This window comes from Lepisma saccharinum, chromosome 1, assembly GCF_977018435.1.
Source record: "Lepisma saccharinum chromosome 1, izLepSacc3.1, whole genome shotgun sequence".
Taxonomy (NCBI): Eukaryota; Metazoa; Arthropoda; class Insecta; order Zygentoma; family Lepismatidae; genus Lepisma; species Lepisma saccharinum.
The window spans coordinates 104,067,543-104,091,128 of record NC_139229.1 but is presented as its reverse complement, the minus strand read 5'-3'; the positions used below and the strand labels follow the sequence as shown (position 1 = coordinate 104,091,128).

At 38.5% G+C, this 23,586-nt stretch overlaps 1 protein-coding gene across 2 annotated transcripts in view; it reads right to left on the bottom strand.

Moving 5' to 3' along the window:
- Positions 1-23,586, bottom strand: part of LOC145985769 (NEDD4-binding protein 3-A-like) — a 187,554-nt gene that overhangs the window by 69,966 nt on the left and 94,002 nt on the right. Inside the window, exon 1 of one of the 2 annotated variants that reach the window (XM_083119858.1) lies at positions 1,945-2,147. The exons of the other annotated variant lie outside the window; for it this stretch is intronic. The gene's annotated coding sequence lies outside the window, so the exon portion shown is untranslated. Of the gene's footprint in view, positions 1-1,944; positions 2,148-23,586 lie in introns of those variants that run through there. 2 annotated transcript variants of the gene reach the window in all.

The following is a 23,586-nucleotide window of genomic DNA, read 5'->3' as shown; positions in this document are numbered from 1 at the left end:
CTGCAGGCGCTGTCGCGACAACTGAGAATAAAGTAGCGATGACTAATCTAAGATTAGATGTCAGAAATAAGGTGCCGGAAATATTTGTATTTGGGACACCTTTTCCTGCATCCGTGCGACAAGGTACGTGCTTATTTCAATTGTAATTGTAACTGTAATTGTGAAAAGTGGAAACATTACAAAACAAGCGGTTTCTGTTACGGACTTCCTGAACGCAATTTGCCGGGACCTGTTGCATGAAGAGTCCGCGGAACGGCCGTCACTCTGGCGGTGAACGACTGAAATAACCTCCCTGTATTATATTGTATTATTATAAAGTTGTATTATTATCAAGTTATGTAAAATTATGGGGGTAACAAGACATATGGACCACCCTGTAGTTTAGAGGCATACGTATTACCAAGCATACCATGTTTATTCTGTTTTACACAATGAGAACTTCAAGAATTGAAACAAAGCACCAAACAAGCTGTTGACAACCTGCATATCAGCATACGGTACATTTAAACCCAGTCATTAAAAACACGTAGAATGCAACTGCAAGAGAAAAATCAATTAAAATACTAAAGCTACAATTAAAATTTACTGAACAGTAGCTACTTGTGCATTCCACTGTACAGTGTGATGTACTACATAGCATTGCTCGGCAAAATTGTCCATGACTGGTTTCATTATTTTTTTCTTTTCCTATTGCATCCTACTTGTTTTTAAGGAATGGATATTTACGTATACTGGAGCAGAGGTTTTTGGCAACAGCTTATCGTTTTGTTTTAATTCTTCAAGACAAGGTTAGAATAAACACTTCAAATTTGCATATTTTTCAATGGAAAACCTTTTTTTAAAAAAATAAATGTACACATGTTACCGTTGATAATAACATTAGGATTTAATTGGTGAAGGTTAAAGTGCATTGTTTCACAGAAAAGTTTGTTTTCAACAGTGATTAAGATTTAAATATTATATCTATACAGAATTTATGGCACGTGGATTAATGTTAAAAACTGATAATGCCAACCAAAAATTTGACGATTAGAATATATAATTAGGAAGAGTAGAAGATTGTAGTACACACAGGTAGGTAGGTACCTAGATTGGCTGAATCTGCGTGATACACAAATCACCGCGAGCTAAATTCACGGCCGATCGCATTCTTATCATTGTAGAGGTCATTTCAAAAGAAGTTTCAATCTAGCTTGAACACTTTTTAGCCTGGTCTCCTAGTCGCTCAACCGATGAAGTTCAAGTCGCTGTTTTTCCACCATTCATCTCTATTTCGACACTACCGATTCTACCCTTAGAAGAGGATAGTTAGTGTATGTTAGTGTTGTTTTTCATTAGAAGAAGAACGCAGCAAATTAGCAAACAGCTTTTCAGACGTACATGTTTTTGAGACTTACTAAATGTCGATTCGTGGCTGTAAATGGCATGTAGAGTCGGAGGTATAAATATTACTAGGTAAATTGTCCATCGCCATCTTCATTCACATTGAATTGCACACTACAGTTTTAACCTTCATATATACACATTTGTTTGGAGCTAATGTTTAAGTGACGTATTTTCTTTTTCAAATATAAGAATTACTTTGAGTATTATTAAATAAAACCGTAACAGCAACTGTGTTACTTTCTGCAACTGAATCTACTTTTCAAAGTATCTATTCAAAGACAGAACTGAACGATAGATTCAGGAATTAAAACAAGACATCAACAAAGCAGTTGACAACTTATGCACTAGCATCCGTACAAATTCCATTCCTTAAAAACATAGATGTAAGAGAAGTATGAATGAATATAGTAATGGACAATGTCTGGTAATATTTATGCACATCACTCTACAACTTTCTTTGACAACTCGTAAAAGTATTACTCGTAGCAAGTATAATGACACATTCACATACGTGTAGTATCAATGAGAAAATATGTTTACAAAACCTTCAATACTTACGCAGAGAGAATTGGGAGGTGAAATCACGCCTGTTTCAACACGTCACGACCAACAGTTGAGCGCAAGTTCTTCCATGTCCTTTGAATGTCATTCTCCTCCACAATGAACATTCTCTGATTTAACACTCGCGGTTTCCCCCTCTTTTTATCGCGCCACAGACAACGAAATGGCTAGCAATCGTGCCCGCAGAAAACACGGTCGTTCCTCGGTGTACACTGGCGGCAGAGCGGCATATTTCAGGCAATCTCCAGCTGGGAGATCGTAAGAGCATGCGCACAGTAAACACGTTCCGCCAAATCTTCCGTCAGCGGGCGATCGAGTTCCGCCTTTCAACGGCAGATCGCGCCACCGTTGACGAATTGTCTGCAGAATAGGAGGCTGACGTTTATTCCATTGCAAAATAATAATACGTGATCTTACTCACTGTTTGGTCTGTTGTCGTAGTACAGTGGGATCCATAAGTATTGCTCAGCTTCTCCATGACAATTTTCGTTGGTTTTTATCTTCATCCTACGTATTTTTAAGAACTGTATTTTTACGTATTTCAGAGGTTGTAAGCAGATTGTTTCGTGTCTTGTGTCAGTCCTTGAAGCTCTCATTGCATAAAACAAAGGGTAAACGTGGTGATGGGCAATTTGCTTGGTAATACTTCTGGATCCCACTGTACAGTACACTCTCCTCGCTCAGTAGTTCCGCAATTCGTTTCCTTACACAGCATCTTGTCTACTGTCCATTGTACATCCAACGGCAAAGATACTAATCCATCAGTATTTTCATTCCTTTTAATTCCACATCCTGTGTTGGTTTAAGGAATATAATTCTGTTGGTAATAAGGAACTGTTGTCCTCTGCTTATTGACGTTCTTACTTCAATTCATAGTGGGAAACACATCGAATGAAAATGATGGACAATTCGCCTACTATTACTTATGCTGTTGTGTGTACTGCCTTGAACAAATATGAAGTATAAAGAAGCGAATTGCGGCACTGCTAAGTGAGGTGAGTGTACAGTGACAGGGCTGGACGTGGGCCCTTCGGCGTGTTAAGACAAAAATTTCTGGGGGAATTCTAATTCATTTAGTTTATTTTACGTCGCTTTTTTGTCACTTTCGGCCAATCGCGATGTTTGTTATTATTTCGGCAGTGGCAATTCCGTGCTTAACCATTTGTTAAAACACTGTCATCATCTCTTAATATGGACGACAAGGAGTCGGGAAGACGAAATGTTTGCTTGAGGGCATTACTGAATTGAAGCTATTGAAAGGAAAGTCTTGGGTGCGTCAACTGTTGGGCTATTACACCCGTCACTTCTGAGAATATTAAAATCGGCACATTCGATGTAGTTTCGAACGTGCGACATCATACTTTCGGTTGCCGACCGGAAATGTTTTATATTTTGGGTCATAACTCATTTCTTTTTTCGTTGATTTTTAGGTCATAAAGATACTATCCGTAATCTGTGAATTTGTCGGAATGATAATAATTGTGTGAGTACAGTGTCCGGGAGCTCATAAGTGGTCCAGCTAGCAATATTTACGCAAAGCTTCTTTCTCCAATCTGTTTCACCGTCACGATGATGAAACCACAGAAGAATCCCCCGATCCCAAGGATAAGAGCCTCCAAGCCAACAATTTCCACTTGAATCTCCGACTTGTAGACAACAGGATACACACCCACCCTGCGCTTCCACGTACTGAAATGTGATTTCAATACGACTGATACGATCTCGCCTCCAAAAAGCTCTGGGTTCGAGACCCGGCCAACACATGGGCTTTCCACTATTTTTACTATTTTATTTGTTACATTTAACCATTCCTTCTCATCTTCAGTCAGGGGTGACCTTCGCCGAAGTCACTCAATCGCCAACTCCTTTTCAACGTAGTACACTCGGATGCTTTGTTGGAGACTAGCGAGGCTCTTGCGTCTGAATTCGCCATCAGTGTAATCCTCTGTGGGGTCTGCGTTGCGTGCTGTGCATGTGTGTTTGTGATTGCCCTTTCGTCAATTTTACCATTCATCCTCATCTTCACGATTAGCCAAAGTGACAGAAAAGCAAAGTAAAATAAAACAAATCAATCAATCATCTTCACCCAGGGACGCAATAGGCTGATGTATATGAGGAGGCCAAATTAGGATTAAATATTTTTACTATAAAACTTGGTATAACTTTTAAATTATATATATTTTTTGTATATTAATAACATTCATTACATATTATAAACACATATATACAATCCGCATTGTATTGCTAATTTTGTTGTTTAGTGTTGTTTTTAGGCCACTTTTGGCTAATCGCAACGATGAGGATGAGTGATTGTATGATGAAATTGATGAAGGGGTACTCACAAAGAACACACCTGTTCAGGTCGGGATTCGAACTCAGGACCCCTGTCGTTTTAGAGCGTACGATTCGCAATTTATTAAAAATTATAATATTTGAAGTTGCGTTTGAAAACAGGAACCATGTGTTTCAGAAAGAGATGTTCAAAATGTATATCTTCCTGAATTTTGAGGACCTAACTTTCTGGAATTCCTAAACTCGAAACGTTTTGGAACTACTTTTGCGACACAGTGTTGCAAACTGAAAGTCAAGTTGTCCAAATAAATATTTGATTTTTTCTTTTAATATTGAAGTAAAATTTCCAAAAGCCAAGAAATTTTTTTGTGTGAATATGAAAATTTAGGGAGGCCATTGCATGTCTTCACCCAAATCCAAGCAAACATAAACAAGCCACTTTAGGTTGGCATTTCTAGAAATTCGTGGGCATTTTATACCTATCCTGTGATTCTCTTACATCATAACAGTTAACCGACTTGTATTAGAATACTATGAACAATTGAAGAAAGGAAAGCATTTCATTTTCTCTGAAACTGCTATTTTATTCGTGACGCCAAACCAGCTTTTTCGAGACTGTAGGATCGTCTGCCACGGTTATTACATCCATCGGATGAGAAAGCATAAAAACGATCGTCCTTTGTTTTGGAATTGCAACATGCTTCAAGAAAATCGAAAGCAAAAGGGAAAGTTGGGAGGAAAATCAGTGACAAGGAAGGAAAAGGGAGGCAGGCATTGAGATCAAAAGAAACGACCGCTCAGCTTTCAAACCACTGAAAGTACAGATCAACTACTTCCACCCTTAACAAGCTGTAACGGTTATTGCTGGAATGACATGAGAAAGACTCTCTCCACTCCAAGTTGGGGAAACGTTCCCTTCAGAAGGTGCAATCAGCGACTGCCATCGGCTCCGTCCCGCTTTACAAATGCTTCTCGTTCTCGCTACTGCCCGACCCTGTGGCCGAGTGGTTAGTACATCGCGCTGCGACGCCAAGGGTCCCGGGTTCGAATCCCGGTCGGGCTTGGTTGTTTGTGAATGTCCATTCATCAATTTCATCATTTCATCACTCATCCCCATCTTCGCAAATTAGCCAAGAGGCACAAAACGCGAAGTAAAATAAACTAAATGAAATCAAAATCTCGCTACTGCCTCATAATAACAGTATGGTGACAAGACGTCCCGTATTGTCCGGAACAGTCCTTTGTTTGAACTCTCTGTCCCAATTTCTTGAAACGTAAAATGGGACGTCAAAATATCTATAGGCAGTGGCGTATCCAGATCTAAAATTTGGGGGGGGGGGTCCAACCAAGGGTGTCCATACCCCAAGGCCAATGGCACGCCCCCTCCATAATAATACAAGGAAAGTTATCTCGTTTTTTCTTGTTTTTTTTTTAAATTTCAGAATTGATTGTTGACAATTTTCAGAAGCAGTTTGAAATATTTGGCTGAACTCTTCATCTGAAATCTCCCGAAGTCTCTGAAGGAGTTCTGTGACATCTCTTGGGAAAGAAAGAAAGAAAAGAGGCTAAATTGTGAAGAGGACTCTAAATACTTCAACAACTGTACAGTGAAACTGAAAATCTTTTCACAGATAAAGAGTACGTGCAATGAAGAAAGTCCCCGTTTCAACCGCGTCTAGAAGACCACTTAACTGACAAAATAGAAGACATTTAACAAAAACTAGAAGTGAATCATGTTATTCTAGAAATCGAGTTTCACACTCTAACATAATCAAGGGGTCTCGGGTTCGATACCCGGTGGTGGCACGTAGTCATTCGGATCCCACTTTAAACTGTAGGTCCAGTCCCGATTAGCCTTACTGTGCATAAAGTGGACTTAAACCCCCAAATCAACCAACCAACCACACACCAACAATAGTTTGTTTTTATGTTTTATGTACATAATGCAATATATTTGTTCTTAGTATTTCACCTCTGCATGTATTATTCCTAAAAAAAAACACAAACTTCACGTACTGTACCAAAACAGCTTGTCACTCAAGTCAGATTTTCAGCTCATATATCACTACCCAGTGTAAAACTAGAAAAAAAATTAATGGGTGTTATTTTCGGAATCCACGCCCAGAGAATTTTCTATACCCTGTAACATCAAGTGTCGTGTCTCATCGGAAAGTATGCTGAATCTACCATAATATTTTCAAAGAAAAAAGGATGGGGGGGGGGGGGTTCGGACCGCCTGGATACGCTCTTGTGTATAGGATAGCACAGGATAGGAACAACCTTGAATGCCATGTCAAGTAAAGAAGCTTGCAGCAAGCTCCCCATGGTAAGCTGTGAACTTGGTGCAAGGTTGCTTCCAGCTATCTATAGTAGTTACTATCAGTGGAAGTTGCACCAGGCTTGTCACAGAAAACTGCATGCTAGAAACAAGCTTGCGTCATGCTTATATCAAGCTTGCCGTTTTCCAACTGGTTTTGACAAGCTATAAGCAAGCTACCTAAGGCTTGCCACACACTTTGGTGCTACTGGGATCCCTTATTTGTAGGGCTGAGCCGATACCACTTTGAACCGACACTCTTCTCGATTCCCACCGATATTTGGAAATTGTAAAAATTAAAAGTTGTTCAAAATATTGGTGTGTTAAGTATTCTACTCCAATTACAGTAAAACCTCGTTAATCCGGACCCCGATAAGCCGAACTTAGCTTAATCCGGACAGGCAAAAGGAAAAAAAGAAGAAAAAAGCAGGCTGCAAAGTTTTAAATGTAGCTAGAAGTCAACAAGAGAACTTCCCAAAGACAAGGCAGTCAACCACTGATGAAATTCTGTTTCCCGCAGACTTTGTACTGTACTGTATAGTGCATTTAGGCCTATGCCTTTAAAATACACCATAATAAATGTGTTTTGTTGCTATAAACGGAGTATAAACGGAGTTTTAATGCACTTCTACTGTTCTTTTAGGTTATTTCAGTTAATCTGGACTTTCGTTAAACCGGTCAACTTATCCCACCATTAGTTCGGATTACTGTATATGCATAATTTTACCAAGACACTTGCTTTACAATATTAAAAAATTACACCAGAATGTTAAAATAGATGTTACATAATCACAAAATGCAGTTTTTCGCGCAAAATTGGTGCAAAATAAAAGAAAGTTAGATTTTTTTACAGTTTTCAGGATAGTTAGACTCCGCGAAAGTGTCGAAGGACTAAAATTAAATGGTATGACTCAGTTGTTAGCATATGCAGATGATGTAGACTTATTAGGGGATGATATAAATACAATTAAGAATAATGCTAAAATATTTTTCAAAACTGCTAAAGAGATAGGTTTGGAAGTTAACAAAGAGAAAACTAAATATATGCTTACAGGCCGAAACCAAGGGTTAGGTAATAATCAAAATCTAATTATTGATAACAACTCGTTTCAACCAGTTTCCAAATTCAAATACTTAGGAGTAATATTAACAAATGAAAATTATATTAAAGAGGAAATAAAAAGTAGGCTTAATTCAGGAAATGCATGTTACTTCTCTCTTCATAAACTTTTGTCTTCTCGTTTAATACCTAAGAAACTAAAAGTTAAAATATACAAAACAGTAATTTTGCATGTACTATTATATGGATGTGAAACTTGGTCCCTTACATTGAAAGAGGAACATAATTTGAGAGTATTTGAAAATAAGATCCTTAGGAAAATATTTGGACCTAAAAGGGATGAGGAGACAGGTGAGTGGAGAAGGTTACATAATTTAGAACTACATAATTTGTATTCATGTCCAGATATTATTAGAATAATTAAATCAAAGAAGACTTAGGTGGGCAGGCCATGTGGCACGAATGGGAGAGGAAAGAGGAGTTCACAGGATTCTTGTTGGGAAACCTGATGGTAAGAGACCTATAGGAAGGCCAAGACGAAGATGGAGGGACAACGTTGAGATGAACCAAAAGGAAATCGGTAGAGATGGAAAAGAGTATATAGATCTTGCTCAAGACAGGGACAGATGGAAGGCCTGTGTTGCTGCAGCCATGAACCTTCGGGTTTAAGAAGGCTAGAGAGTTAGTTAGTTTTAGTTAGAAAGTGTCGCGCATCATTTTTGCGGACCACGTGAGACCAAGTTATCGGAAAAGTAAAGGCTAGTATCGGTAAATAAATTCGAACCGATACTTCCAGATACCAGTGGTAATCGGCCGATACCGATACATCGGCATCGGCTCAACCCTACTTATTTGTCATAATAACTTAGCGGCATAGTACCATATAGTCATTCACATCAAGGATTGACTGCTTGGTTGGAGTGCAGTGCATATCACCATATTATGTGTTATTTGTACAGTATTTATTTATTTATATGATTAGTTTTCATATATGAGTATTTGTGACGAAACAGTTTATTTTTGCCGTCCCGTTTTGTTGTTTTAAATCTCGTTACCTTAAATAACAAATACAAAATTACAAATGAAAGAACTTCTACAAACGAACTATAATCATACTTTTTATCACATTGTGGCATGTGTCGGATAGGTGACCGACTTGGCAAGAAAATTTAATGTAAAAAAGATAAAGAATTGCCTTTTTTTATTAACAAAGAGGGTCAGATCCAGTTGACGAAAAGTAAACTCCTTGATTTATATGTTATGCATATTATTATAATTAGTAGTTTGCACAAATCTTATTTGGTACTGTCATTCAATGCCGCATGGTCCCAATCTAATCCTTGCCTTCGTGTAAGTTCGGCGGAAATGAACAACACGATTATAAAACAGATGCTAAATAAGCATATTTTATTATATTTGACTTTATTACATAAGTCTCTTGGCTGGGAGGGGGGTCTGGACCCCCCCCTTAAATATGAGACTGGTGGCAACAGTGATTCTTTTCTGGGATGAATGTGTACTAACAAAATGAAATCAATGGATTTTCAAGTCCCGAATCCAGTTAGAAAAAAAATGAGAAATACGATATGATATACCTATGTCAAAGTTTCGGCAAAGGACAAAGAACTGGACTATATTTCACTTTTCTTTGGTAAGAAATACGATCTTTCCATGCAATGCTTGTGTCCACAACTTCAAAACGTCTAGCAGTGTTTTCCAGAAATTAACACTTGGCGACGATAAAAATCCTGAAACCGTGGCGTGAAAACAAAAGTGTTTTTAAGCATGAAAAGCTTCAACACGCAAGTTTCCCACCGTGGTCACGTGGTCGCCGTGTTCCATTGTTAAGGATACGACGTCTGATTACCTCCACGCAAGACAATGGGAACGAGTCCCTTGTCAAGAGTGGGAAAGTTTTCAAGGGCATTCGCAACCAAACTACATACTTCCTCTTAAGATTCTTTGGATAACGTCTGTTGTTTTTCTCTCTTCTTGGGAAGATCTGTCAATATTTATCGAGTTGTTTTGCTTGACCTACTGACCTTGTCCATCTCCAAGAAACAACGAATCTCATTTCCCACAGTGTATATATGTGTGTGTGTGTGAGAGAGAGAGAGAGAGAGAGAGAGAGGGGGGGGGGGAGGAAGAGGAGGAGAAAAACTATCTTGTGCTTTACAAACTCACATTGTGTGAATGTTCTTTTCGTACATATAAATTGATTTGATTGGATTGATTTGTTGTTATAAGTCCACTTTGTGCACAGTAAGGCTAATCGAGACTGGACCTACAGTTTAAAGTGGGATCCGAACCACTATGTGCGTCCACCGGGAATCGAACCCGGGACCCCTTGATTACAAGGTGACGACGCTACCATTGCGCCATCGGGGAGGACCTTTTCGTACATATAATTGTGTATAATTTTTAGTAACTGTTATATTCCAAATGCAAGGTAATATTTCAAGGGGGTGAGAGGGGGGATTCTCCATTCTCGTTTCGTACTTTTTTATTCGTATTGTATTTTATTGTACTTTCTTGTCGTTTAATTTATTTGTAACCATGAATTTTATTTTTATTTTAATCTACTTTTTGGTGTTAGGTGGTAGACAAGCAATAGCTGAACCTCTCCCAACAATAAAATAAAAGCAATTAATTTGATTTAATTTTTGTTATATTCTCTGCCCATTCTAGCTAATCGCGACGATGAGGATAAGTGACGATATGATGAAACTGATGAAGGGACACGCACACACAAAGAACATTTATGCCCATGCCGGTACTGGAACCCCATACCCCTGGTGTCGTAGCGCGCTGTGACAACCACTTCGCCACAGAGGTCGGTAATATTTGATATTGTATAACATATACATAGCAAACATTCTCGGTCGAACATTAGAATGAACATTTGCAGTCTTAAGAAAATATCCTATCTTATAATTTTGGTCTTCGTTCAGTTCAGTTGGTACAAAAGTTTTAACCACCTCACTTTGTGTTTGACATTACTCGTTGCTTGGATCTTTCAGCGATTTGAAAGAGTATACTGTAATTATGTTTAGTAACGGCGATAAAATCTCCCTACATTCAATTTGTAAGTGAAAGTATTGGCCCCCATGCCCCCTCGTGCGCACGATTATTTTCATTACGTAATCTATGATGTGTTCCGACTTTTCACTTCTTTTCAAGTTGGCAACCCTGTGAGAGTTACAACTATCGTTTTCAATGCAGCGTTGTTTTCTGAAATGGATAGACGGTACTCACCCTGACCGGAATAAAACTCTCGTAAACGTGAATATGTGCAGGAGGTACGGTATGCAATGCCAACAACTCAACCGTTAAAAAAACATGTCCTAATTGCACTGGTCGGCGTGAACCCGTCGAGGATTACCAATTGGAAAACACTGCAACAATTAACGACAGCGTCCATGCATTAGAGACTCGTAAAGAGCAGATGTCAAGGGGTTTATTGCCGATTCAGAGCGAATCCAAGACATGACCGCGACGCCACTTTTTTGCGAGCTTAAATATCTCCCCTCCAGTCTCTGCAGTAGCTTCACCTCCTCTTCAGACAGACAGGCTTGACAGCAGCTTCGATCAAAATTCTACGTGCGCTCCAACGTAGTGGAGAAATGGAAATTCCGAGATTGGATCGTCTTCTGTTCAGGCAAATTGAATGCGAGATATTGCCAAACTATATCTGCTGCCATACTACACTCTGTCTCGGGAATCTGTGGAGCAAGGCCGCGCATAACTGTAGAGAAAACGAGCGGCCGGAGCAAAGCAGCGCGGGGCCGCAAACGGATACAGCTACAGTCGTGTTATTCCCTCTATGACTCACTTCCCCTCCCAACCGTTCATTGGTCGATCATTCTCTAGTCCCTACTTGCACAGAGGACTTGTTTTCGTTCTCTTGCTCCACAGACTCCTGAAGTGCGTAGGCGAGTGTTTCTCAACCGCTGGCCCGTGAGAAGTTCTCCAGAATTTGCTATTTTAGTGTGCGCAGCAATTTTTATTCTGAGGAGAATAATATTCTTGACTGAATTCGATAGATCAGACGCTCATTGCCTAAATACATACAAAATTAATTTAATGATGATAGATTGAGGAAACTGCAAAATTTTATTACATCCAGAAGGTGATAACTACATTTATGTTTGTCAAAATGCCTAGGCATAATCGAACTATTGCTCTATATGGGTGTGTTGTTATTTATTTTTAATATTGAATTTCAAGGGTAAATATTAATTAATATAAAAATTAAAAATAAGTATTTATGTGAATTGAATTGGGTTGGGACTTTTGGGAAAAGAATACCTGGCTATGCTCTCACGAAGGTGGCGAACCATTGGTCAAGGAAAAACTGGTCTAAATATAAAAGGAACGAGCTTACTGTTATATAATTCTATTTGTCTGAACAAGTCAACAATCTAAACATTCGATACCATTCTATATATCAAACAGAGGCGTGGCGTGCATGTAGCCGGTGTGACCGCAGGTAACAGCAAAATGTAAAGAATAAAAAGTTTTTTCAATAAAATGACAACATTGTTAAATACGTTAATAAAACCGTTGCCGTCCAGTAGATATTGCCTAGGACATTTTTTCTGCAGCCGGCATAAGCGAAGAGGGAGGCCGTTCCCCTACCCTGAAGAGGCAACAAGGAAGAAGAGAAAAGAAGCCAATGCAAGGAAAGAGCGGGGAAGGACTTTGGGGCATAGTGTGCTATGGGGTTATTCATATGCCTGTTAAGGGGCTCTGTTGCCGTTCAGACCTACCGGATGAGCCAGTGTTGTCACATCGGATTGGCAGAAAAGAGCTAAATCCCGCCTAAAATAGGAATACAATTTCTGTGAAGCAACTAGAGGTCGACTGCAGAGCCAAGGCTGGATTGAACTACAACTGAGACCAGTTAGGAAATAGACGAAAATATGGTTCATTGGTGTGATTCGTGATTTGGACAAACCTTGCTCCAAAATACTAAGTTGGCAACAACAGTAGTACGTACAGCTGGGCTTCCCTTCCACAAAGGAGCTGAGTTCTGTCGTCTGCACACTGCTCACCACACAAACATCAAACTGACCAGAGAAGAGTGTGGTTCTTCTTCTTCCCCTTCGCAGCTCATTGCAAAGAAACAGACAGATGAAGAATTGACAAGGGTCTACCACTATTCATTGGATTTCCGTGGTAACTGTCTCATGAGTGGTAGTTCTTTCTAGGAGTGTTTGTGGCTAAATCACTGTGCTGATTGCAAAACAAGAACGAAATGAACAAATATCTAGCTCGAAGACATGTTTTCTTTACCGGGAAGGGGGGGGGGGGTGATAATGTCTAGCATTCATAATTGTCGTACTGATAGCCGGTAACACTTTTGAAAAAGTCACGCCACGCGACTGGTATCGAATTATAGCATTGGATATAGTAAATACTATTATAGTTAAAAAGACTAAACTCCATGGCGCTACAGTCCTCTAAGGGCCAGGTCCTGCCGATCAGCGTTTTCAATGGGTAACACGTGGTCAACGAATCGAGTCTCGTCGCCGCTGTTTTCTGCCTTTCGAGACCGCAGCCCGCTACTTCTTTTCAAGTAGCTCCCGATGCTGGGCCAACGTCAAAATATTGATGTCTCCCACCAAGAATCAAACCCTGGACCGCTCGCACCATTTGACTACGCAGGAGCTCAAGTTTATTACAGTATAAATTATTGTCATTGGCCAGTCTGTAAAACAATGAATAACCCATAAACTATAGAAGACATGCCATTCTAATTAATCGCCTTGGAGTAGTAAACGCAGTTCCAATTTGTTTCCTGATATGCGTACCGTCATAACCCTTTCCACGAGCTACAAGAAAAGCTGTTATTTTCTATGAAAAGCCTAATTACAAACCGAAAACTCCCAGCGTGAATAAAAGAGGGCGTAATTACTAGAGCCCCAGAGGGAGGAAACAGTCGAACGAGGTGAGAAATCATTATCGAAGGACAATTACGATCGACTCATTACGTGTCAGGAAATACTTAGGCCCGGTGATTTATGTAACGAGTTTCATCCAAAATTACCTTTTTGTTTTTCCTGTCGCCGGCAATTTGTACACATGTTCCGCTTTCGAGGTGATATAAACAAAACCTTATAAGGCAAAGCGATGGTTAGGGCAAGATTGGGAATTCACTCTTCGTTTTCTTCGTTTACTTTCTTCCTTTTCTCTTGTGGCGCTCGTTGCTTATTCTCCTCCGTATCGATGGAATTGGTCACTGGAGGCCGTTGAACAGGGAGCAGAACAGCTGGACGAGCACCAACAACCAGTGGCGCCACAAAAATAAAATTTTCTTCCTATGAGTGGTCTCAAAAGTGAACAGTGATCATGGGTAAGATTGTTTCCTGTTTTCCTCTCTTTCTTTCTTTACTCCTGTCCCTCATTCTCTTTATTTCTCTATATTTTTCTCTCCCTCTCTTTCTTCCTCAATTTGTTTCTTTCTTTCTGCCTTCCTCTCTCTCTCTCTTTCCCTTTCACCTTCCTTCGATTTTATATCCTTTTTTATTTCATCTGCTTCTCCATATTTATATCTCTCTCACTCATTTCTCTATCTCTTTGTCACTTTTTCTTACTCTTTCCATCCTTCTCTCACTTTGTCTCATACTCTTCTTTCTATTTCTTGCCCTCTTGTATCTCTCTTTTTATCATTTTTTCAATTATATTCTATCTATCTCTTTCTTGCCCTCTTATCTCTCTCTCTCTCTCTCACTTTGTCGCATTTTTCTGTGGTCTTCTTTCTATCTCTTTCTTGCTTTCTGGTCTATCTCTTTCTCTCACTTTGTGTAATTTTTTGTATGCTCTTCTTTCTATCTCTTTCTCTCACTTCGTCTGAGGCTTTGAATTCCTTCCTTACTCGTTTCTCTCTTCTTTTCACTGTTTCTTTTTCTTACTTGTTTCTGTATCTCTCTCTCTCTGATTTTGTCTCTCTTTCTATGCTCTTCTTTCTCTCACTGCCCCATTCTCTCTACACAGAAAAATATATGTTTATTATTAGTTTTAGACCGTCTCCTAGGGCGATCGTTTAATATTTAGGCCTGAAAGAAGAGCAGACACTATTTAATCTATTTTGACGATTTATTGTTAGTCTTAGACAGCAAGTGAACGTGATCGCTTTATTTTAGATGTCAAAGGGATGGGTAGCTAACTTTTCAGGAGTTTAGGCGGGAAATCACCCTAGATACCCTATCCTTAAATCCACCCGTGATCTATTTGTAATGTCACTTCCTAGATTAAACAAGATATCAACCGCCAGGCCCTGGTATCCAGTTATACCGAGCTGCGAGAGGTCCATTAGATCCAGTGGCAATTTAAACCTACTGTTACATTTGACAACAAATTAGACATAATCGAACTATTGTGAGATACGTAGATTATTTAGGTATTGTCATCTCTAAAGTCTCATTGTTACGCTGTAGTTGTTTAAATCTGGCTTTTGCTGCACTAATTGCTGATTCTGCATTTGGATAAATTCTTTGTATAGTATAAATATTTCTTTCAAGGGTACATGTTAATTCATGTATAACATTAGAAAGATACTTTACGAGTAAATTTGCTGCGATCGGAGATGCGGTGACTACAGAGACAGGTCGAGAACCACTGGTATAGAAATAGATATCTGTAAGCGTCATAACGAAAGAAAAAAAGAATGAAAAAGAGAAGATAGGTAAAAGAGAGAGAAAGATAGATGAGAGGGAGAGAGAAACACATAGAGGAATGGAAAGAAGGAGAATGTGACACATACACACACACACACACACACACGGAGAGAGGGAGAGAGAGAGAGAGAGAGAGAGAGATAAATATTGAGCGAGAGAAAGGAGACACACAGAGAGAAGAGAAATTAAATTGATTGATTCAATTAAAAGTTTTGGGTGCGTCGTAACTTTAAGCCATCGATTACCTCAGAAGCCAAAATATATGTATAGTTTCACAAACCCTTGGCTATCTTCGTAATATGCACATATTGACAGAGTGCGATGAACCTGTAGGTGGACGAGTTAAATATGTACTTTAAGAGATTAACTTCATACAAATAGAAATACACCTTCCACATAACAGAGCATAAACAAACGTGAATATTTTTTTTCAATCCCACGAAATATTGCTGCCATAATAAGTCATTTGAATGTGCATTATTCTTGCCATTGGTTTAGTCTTTCTTGTCACAAGTTAAACAGCAGGCAGGGGCAAACATAAGATAAGTGATGAGTCAAGAACTGCTGAAGGAAAACCAAATATTTTGGGTTAGTAAACATATCTAGTATCACTATTGATATGACATATAAACAGGATGTTACTTATTGCGTACTATGAATCAAGTCCTCTGTAACTTCCAATGTTGTAAGCAGGACAGCTTTTATAAATTATAATTGATTCAGAGATTACAGAAATTGGGTATCTTGAACATAATAACACAGCAACTTCTACGCCAAGATATAATAAATACAATTTTTTAAAAAAGCTATACTGAAACATAAATAAGATTATATTTTATATTCTTTGTACAGTACTTTCGATTCGAAACGTCTACTAGAATAGTGCAAATGATTTTGTTCTGTGTTTATATATACTTATACAGGGTGACCCTGAGATGTATACCCATTTTGGAATGAACATTACACAGTTAATTGTACACCAAACTGTATTATTTTTGTTGTATAATGTGTGTGATCTATTGCCATTTATTTTACATTTATTTATTTATTTATTGCAGTTACCATGGGGTCGTGGTCGGTGGAACATCACATGTTCATGTATGATGCCTATGTTGCAGCTCAGAGGTTCAGCACCTGGTGGTGTTTTTGGAGTTACAGTGCCTGTGGTTCGAAACTGCTTAACTCATTTTAAGATTGTTTTGCATGTTGGAACTGCTCCGTGCCGCCTTAAGTGGAAGTGCCGGCGGAATAACCTCTGAGCTGCAACCACTGAGTCGCCGTTTCTCACATAGGCATCATATGTGAACACGCGATGTTCCACCGACAACGACTCCATGGTGACTGCAATAAATAAATAAATAAATGTAAAATAAATGGCAATATATCACACACATTATACAACAAAAATAATAGAGTTTGGTGCACAATTAACTGTGTAATGTTCATTCCAAAATGGGTATACATCTCTGGGTCACCCTGTACAACCACTCTTAGAATGCTGAGATAGGATCTTACAGCTGTTTTGCTTCATTTTATTAAAGCTGAAAATATTAAGAAAATTGTTCTATTTACATATTTTAGATTTTCATTACATTTTCGGCTTCATTGCGAATATTTAATTATTCTAAGCAACATCGTCATTTGCTGCAAGGACTGGACCCTCCGTTGTGCCGTATTTGCAACGTTGTGTTAAGTGTTCGGCACATTCTTCTTGAATGTACAGTGTTTTTTTAGCCAATGTTTTTAGCTCTTTGAGAACTGAATTTTTAACCTTTCCAAAGGGCCTTTTAACACCTTTTTTTAAAAAAATTTGAGGTAAGGGTTTTACGTAAGGGGATCTTCCCCGCATATATTGAAGGGTGCAAAATGGCCATGCGTGCCGAAGCACCCAACAATTTTAAATCAATTAATCAATCAATCAAATAATATACAGTATATAATAAAAAGTTTCATTTTTTAATTTCGTTTTATAAAGAGAATAATAAAAATATTTAGTCTTTGGCATTATTTCTGCATTGCGATATACAGATGTCTAGATATAAATCTGAGATAAAACTCAAGGGGGTATAGTGAGAAGCAGTGAAGTTGGAGTATACGAAGGCAGAAAACAAATCAAGATAACGACAATAAGTAGTGAAATCGTCTCATCCTCCAGAAATAAAAATAAGACATTGATATTTGTTAATTTTCTGTCTTTTCCTATTTTGTGTCAATGTTCCTCCTTATCGCGACATGAGAATGATTGATGGTTAGATTAAAATAATTAGTCGGAGGATTCGAATAGATGATGAAATCAGAAATCGACTACTCAATATGCTCGACCATCAAGTTGACAATTCATGTACCTTCTCTAACAGCAGTGGTTCTCAACCTTCGTGAGACCATGGCTCGGTAAATTAATATATTTAAAAGTCAATGCTCCAATCCTAACAATTTTACTCGGAAGAACCTGTCTACTTTTTAAAAAAACTTTATACGTTAATTAATATGTATCCTTGAAATTAAATATTAATAATAAATTATGGCATAATAATGAAAAAGAATAGTGTTATCATGTCTAGACTTGTTGACAATTGTTAAATCATAAACATAAAATCAGGCCAAGAGCATTAAATTACTTTTGTAAGTGCCGATTTTCATCGGAAACATTTTTATCACCGAAAAATTCCAGTTAATCAATGACTATATTATCACACTAGGAAAGCTGTAATATTTATTTGATACGTCAATTTTAGAACTTCTCGTCGGTTGAGATACGCTGCTCTAGAGGATGTATTGCCTATTGACCCTTACGAAAAAGCTACAGACAAAAAAATAAATGCACAAAATCTATCTGATGCAACAGAAGCGCATCGATTGATGCATTAAAATGTATTTTTGGGCCTTTGATAAGTACCAAATTTACAGTTTGATGTATTTTTGTGTATCATCTGTAAAGGTAACGCCAAAGTGCATCATATTTCGAATGTACTTTAATGCATCAATTGATGCGTTTTATGTACTTTACGCATTTTTTGCTCAGCTGATGCATTTACTTTTGTGTGTATACGTACCGTCACCGGCAAAAAATGGGGCACCTATATCCTGAAATACTCGCTTCGCTGCAAGGCGTTGCCTAACTATTTCTATTGCTACATAAATAAATAAATTGAAATAAATTAATATCCATCCCTCAACCAAACTTTATATCTTCGCTTGTCATAATTTCGTACGATATGGATGATTGACATGGATGGACGGATTGGTATGACCGTTACAGAGACTACGCCACACGGTAAACCAGCCACTTGCACTGTTAAAAATCTCTTCCGTCAGCTTGCAATAAATACTGGGCCCCGATCGTGCACTCACCTCGAGTACTACGTCGTAAAAGACGGCGTCTGGCAACAAAGATCATTACAGGCTTTTTCCTGGACATCTATAAATCATAATGCCCGCATGGGGAAGGGGGGAGCTGCCATAATGAACGCAGAGGTGATGCACCGAAGATGAATGATCGGGTGAAGCGAGCTTAATCTGCGCAGAATGTTTTCATGTGTGGTCCTTTCCTCGACAGCCGCTTATGCACGGCGCCTGTACGGTACATATACAGTTAGTTACACACTTGTAAATGTCTGCGGCAGGTTTGTCGGCGGTGGGGTGAGATGCAACATACTGAGCCCACGGCTAGGAAATCGCGAATTTCAACTTCGTACTATGCTTCTTGCAGGGTATAATTTCACCTTTTATTTTTTCCAAAGTGCGATATCCCTGCAGCAATTGGGGGGGGGGGGGGCTGTTCACTGTCAAACTTTTCCGCTAGGGGCACTGGGGCAGTAACTTAGTACGTCATTGCTTGCCACTAATTTACATTGGTAAGCAATGTAGTACGTTTCTAAATCAATTTTTATAAAATTGATTCAACTATCGTGCAGCCGGAATTTCTCAGAATATCATGGACGTCCGCATTATATTTTCCAGGGAGGGGCAAGGAAGGTATTTTTCCAGGGGGGGCAAACAAGGCACATTTTCTCCAAAAATATTGTTGTTCCCTAAAAAAACATTGCTTAAATTTGAATTTATGGTGTTCATGCAATAATTAACACATATTATTGTGGCTAAAATGAAATTATATGTGTGAAATACATAATTTTTGGTTGACTTTCATTTTCCAGGGGGGGCCACGATGGCCCCCCCTTGCCCCCCCTTCCGGACGCCCATGCAGAATATAATCAAATTACATTTGTAATTTATAATAAATTACACCTCCAGCATCGAACATTTAAAACTTTCGCCTTACCTATTATCGGAAGTTCATTATTTTATAAACCTTATTTGCAAGATACAATTTTAACCTACATAGTGGATTGCGTTTATTGTTCATTTTTCTTAACGAAGGCTCAAGTTTTTTGTCTAATTGTGTTTAAAAAGAGTTAGAAATGAGTGTAAATTTCGTACTTAATATAAAAACTTTACTTTGTCTACATTATCTCCTTATCCAAAAGAATTCGAACCGCCGTGAACCTATAACACTGCATCGTGGTACTTGTTACCTCAATAGGTTTGTGCGATCGGAAAACTTTACAATCTTCTCAAGTAGAAATTGTTTAAAATAAGTGCAAAACGGACTAATGGCAGAGCTTTATCTGTTTGGGAACTGAAAACGTTTAAAAAAAATGATATAAACTATGTTGAAAACAACCATAATTATTTTTAAAATAAAAAAAATGAAATCATTTTGTGAATATTGCATCTTTATTGTACTCTAAAAATTGAAAGATGCGTGAGCTATCCTGAAATAGAACGTACACACATGGACGTCCAGAAGGGGAGCCAAGGGGGCTCGCCCCCTAGAAATTGAATATCAACCTAAAACTATTATATCTATATTTTACACATGCTCTTATCCTTTCATTTCAGCCACAGAAATTCATATCAATTATTGTAAGAGCGTTACTGGAACATGATAACTTCAAAGCAAAGGAGTTTTCTTGTGAGCGGTAACGTTTGCTCCGCTGGAAAAAATAAATAAATACCTTGCTTGCCTCTCCCTGGGAAAATATCCTGCGGATGTCCATGTGCGCGCGCGTACACACACACACGCGCGCGCACCCCCCCCCCCGCCACACACACACACACACACAAATATATATATATATATATATATATATATATGGGGTATCTACGTAAACATGGTTATATGGTAGAAAAGGTCCTACAGGGATATCTCGGGTTCGAATTCCGGCCTCGATATGGGTGTTCTTTGTGAGGGCCCCTTCATCATTTCCATCATATCATCACTCATCCTTATCTTCTCGATTTGCCAAAAGTGGCAGAAATAAAATGAACCAAATATATACAGTACATATGTAGGTTGAACTTTGTGCCCCTGGATGAAATACGACGTTTCTGCGCCACTACAGATGGGTAGGAAGGGAGCCAAACGAAAAGCCTACTCCATCCACCGCCCCTGTATGCAGAACATTTTACGGTTTACACCTGTTCGCAAACATAAACCTGAGCCCGCAGCTGAAGATCCAAACTCTGACGTCACTCGTCCCGTTAAGCCGCGAATAGGGTCAGCAGAGCCCTCTGTCGTTATCCGCTTGCATCAGAGTCACGGCAGGCGTGGCAGGGGATGAACCCACCTAACTGTATCCCAAACACTTACTCCTCCTCCCCGAGACAAATATTTATGAGGATGCGCACAGGGCGGGGAAACTTTGTAAACTGATTCGGTAATTCCATTGCACTCTCGTTACATACAAAAGAGATGGGAGCACGTTCAGTAATGACAAATTACACCTTACAGTCGCCTACAACGACATGTGAACCCAAACTGCTCATCACCATACTCCTTCATTTCGTGACATGGAATGTGTAGTACAGGAAAGTTGCATACATGATCTTCATTCCTTCTCATCGTCGCGATTAGCCTAACAGGCAGAAAAGCAATGTTAGAAAATACACAAACGTAGCATGCAAGGGAAAATTTAATAATTTAATAAGGAACAATAACAGTGAACAATTTGCTTTAAAATATGTATGCATCTCACTCTACAAGCTTTGTACAGTGATATTACCAAACAAACTGTCCATCACCATGTTCAGGCACTCTCTTTTAACCAACAATAGCTTCAAGAATTAAAAAGAAAATGCCAAACAAACTATTAGCTATACGTAAAAATTCAGTCATTAAAAACACGTAGGATGCAAGAGAAAAATTTTGACAATACTCATGGACAATTTGCCGAGCAATACTTGTGCATCCCACTATACAATTAATTTAAAACTCATTGGTTTCTGGCATAATTCTACACGAAGCCAGCCTGGCTTCGCTGCTGATTATTAGCTACAAACAGTTATATTTCACTTTACGATCAAATTGTTATGGAAGCAAAAAATATACAACATTGAATGTTGGTCAAGGTTTACAATCAGTTTTCCTATTGCACTCTTATGTTTGTTCCTTGGTTCTGTTTTCATCGGATTAAATTTGCTCAGTATTGTCTTTGCGGCTGATTATACAGTGGGATGCGCAAGTATTCATGGCACATTTTCCATGACTATTTTCATCCCATTTCTATTGCATGATACATGCTTGTAAGGAATGGATCTTTACGTATGCAGGTGCAGAGGATGTCAGCAACTTCTTTGACTTTTTTCAATTCCTTTAAGTTCTCATTTGGTAATACCTCGTGCCTGACACTATCAAAGGCTTTAGCCAAGTCAATAAATAAAATATCAGTCTGGGATTACAGTAATAATAATAATAAAGTTCATAATTAACAATCTAATAAGATTGATATATATATTAATAAAATTCTTATTAAAATAGGTTAATTATTATTATTATTATTATTATTATTATTATTACTATTATTATTATTATTCCATGAGCAAGTAAAAATTATATAAGACTATAGATATAAGCATGTATTCATTATTTGACTTATGTGTTGATAAATTACTAAAATTTGATCAAACAGTGGTCCTAACATAGAAATTAATGTAAAAAAAATAAACTGGATTATTTATTGAATATTTAAAAGGTTGTTACGTTCAGCTGATGGTAAGTAAAGTCCCTGGTCGTTATTTTTATACATATTATTCTTAGTAGTGGTTTGTATAAATTTTTGCAGGTACTGTCAACGCAAAGGTGTATAATCACTCTCTATTTCCCTATGTAAGTCATGCAAAAATGAATAAACTTCAGTAAACAAGTATTTTGTTTGTGAGGACTTGGAGGGCCTCCCTGATGGCGCAGTGGTAGCGTCGTCGCCTTGTAATCAAGGGGTCCCGAGTTCGACTCCCGGTGGAAGCACATAGTGGTTCGGATCCCACTTTAAACTGTAGGTCCAGTCCCGATTAGCCTTACTGTGCATAAAGTGGACTTAAAACAACAAATCAATAAATCAATCAAAATCAATGTGAGGACTTGGTGGTCTTTCAGGTCGAAGGAGGGTGGGGGGTAGGGGATCCAGATCCAATGCATCTCCCTTAAAAATATGCCATTGGTATGAAAGGAAATAAGAATGGAATACTGAAGAGATTATCGATATCAAATTGTACTCTGAGAAAATTTTGCAAAATATGACAATTTTCACTCTCGGAGACTTATTGCAATAACTTTAATAGTTATATGACAGTCGAAAGATTAACTGTTCCCAGTCAAATTTAAAACGTTAATTATAGTTCGTTTTGAGGAGGATAAATTAGGCGACAAAATAAAGGATTACATGTTCCATGTTTCACAATTCAATCAGTTTGACTTTGATAGGTGAGCCAGATATATACAAACATCCATGAAATTTCTCCTTTCCTTTTTTATATAAAATTCTACCAGAAATTCCCTGCACCGAGGGAAATTTCCCTTCATGTGCAACAATGGGGAGAAGAGTACCACATGTGTCAGCCCGAGAGAGAGAGAGAAGAAACGTGTTTCGAGCCATGGAAACGGGAGGTCAGGATTTGTTCTCACGACCCTCCGTTGCACGGCTGAACATGTTCATCCTATAGTGAGCGGCCGCGGTGGAATTACATTACATGTGATTCACCGAAGTTCATGCTCGTTAGGCGCAGATTCAGACGGCGGCCATGTGGGCTGCTCTGACGTCATCCTCTTATTCTGACCTCTGCCATGGTGATGGATGAGGAAAGAAGCGAGGGTGACGTACCGAAAGCAAGGCGAAGACGCCCTCGGGGCCAAAGGCTGATGTATTGAATCTTGCAAAAGGAATTTTAAAAAAAGCGTTAGGGAGAAAGAAATCATGCTCAAACATTTCCACGTTTATTGTTCTTATGATATTTAT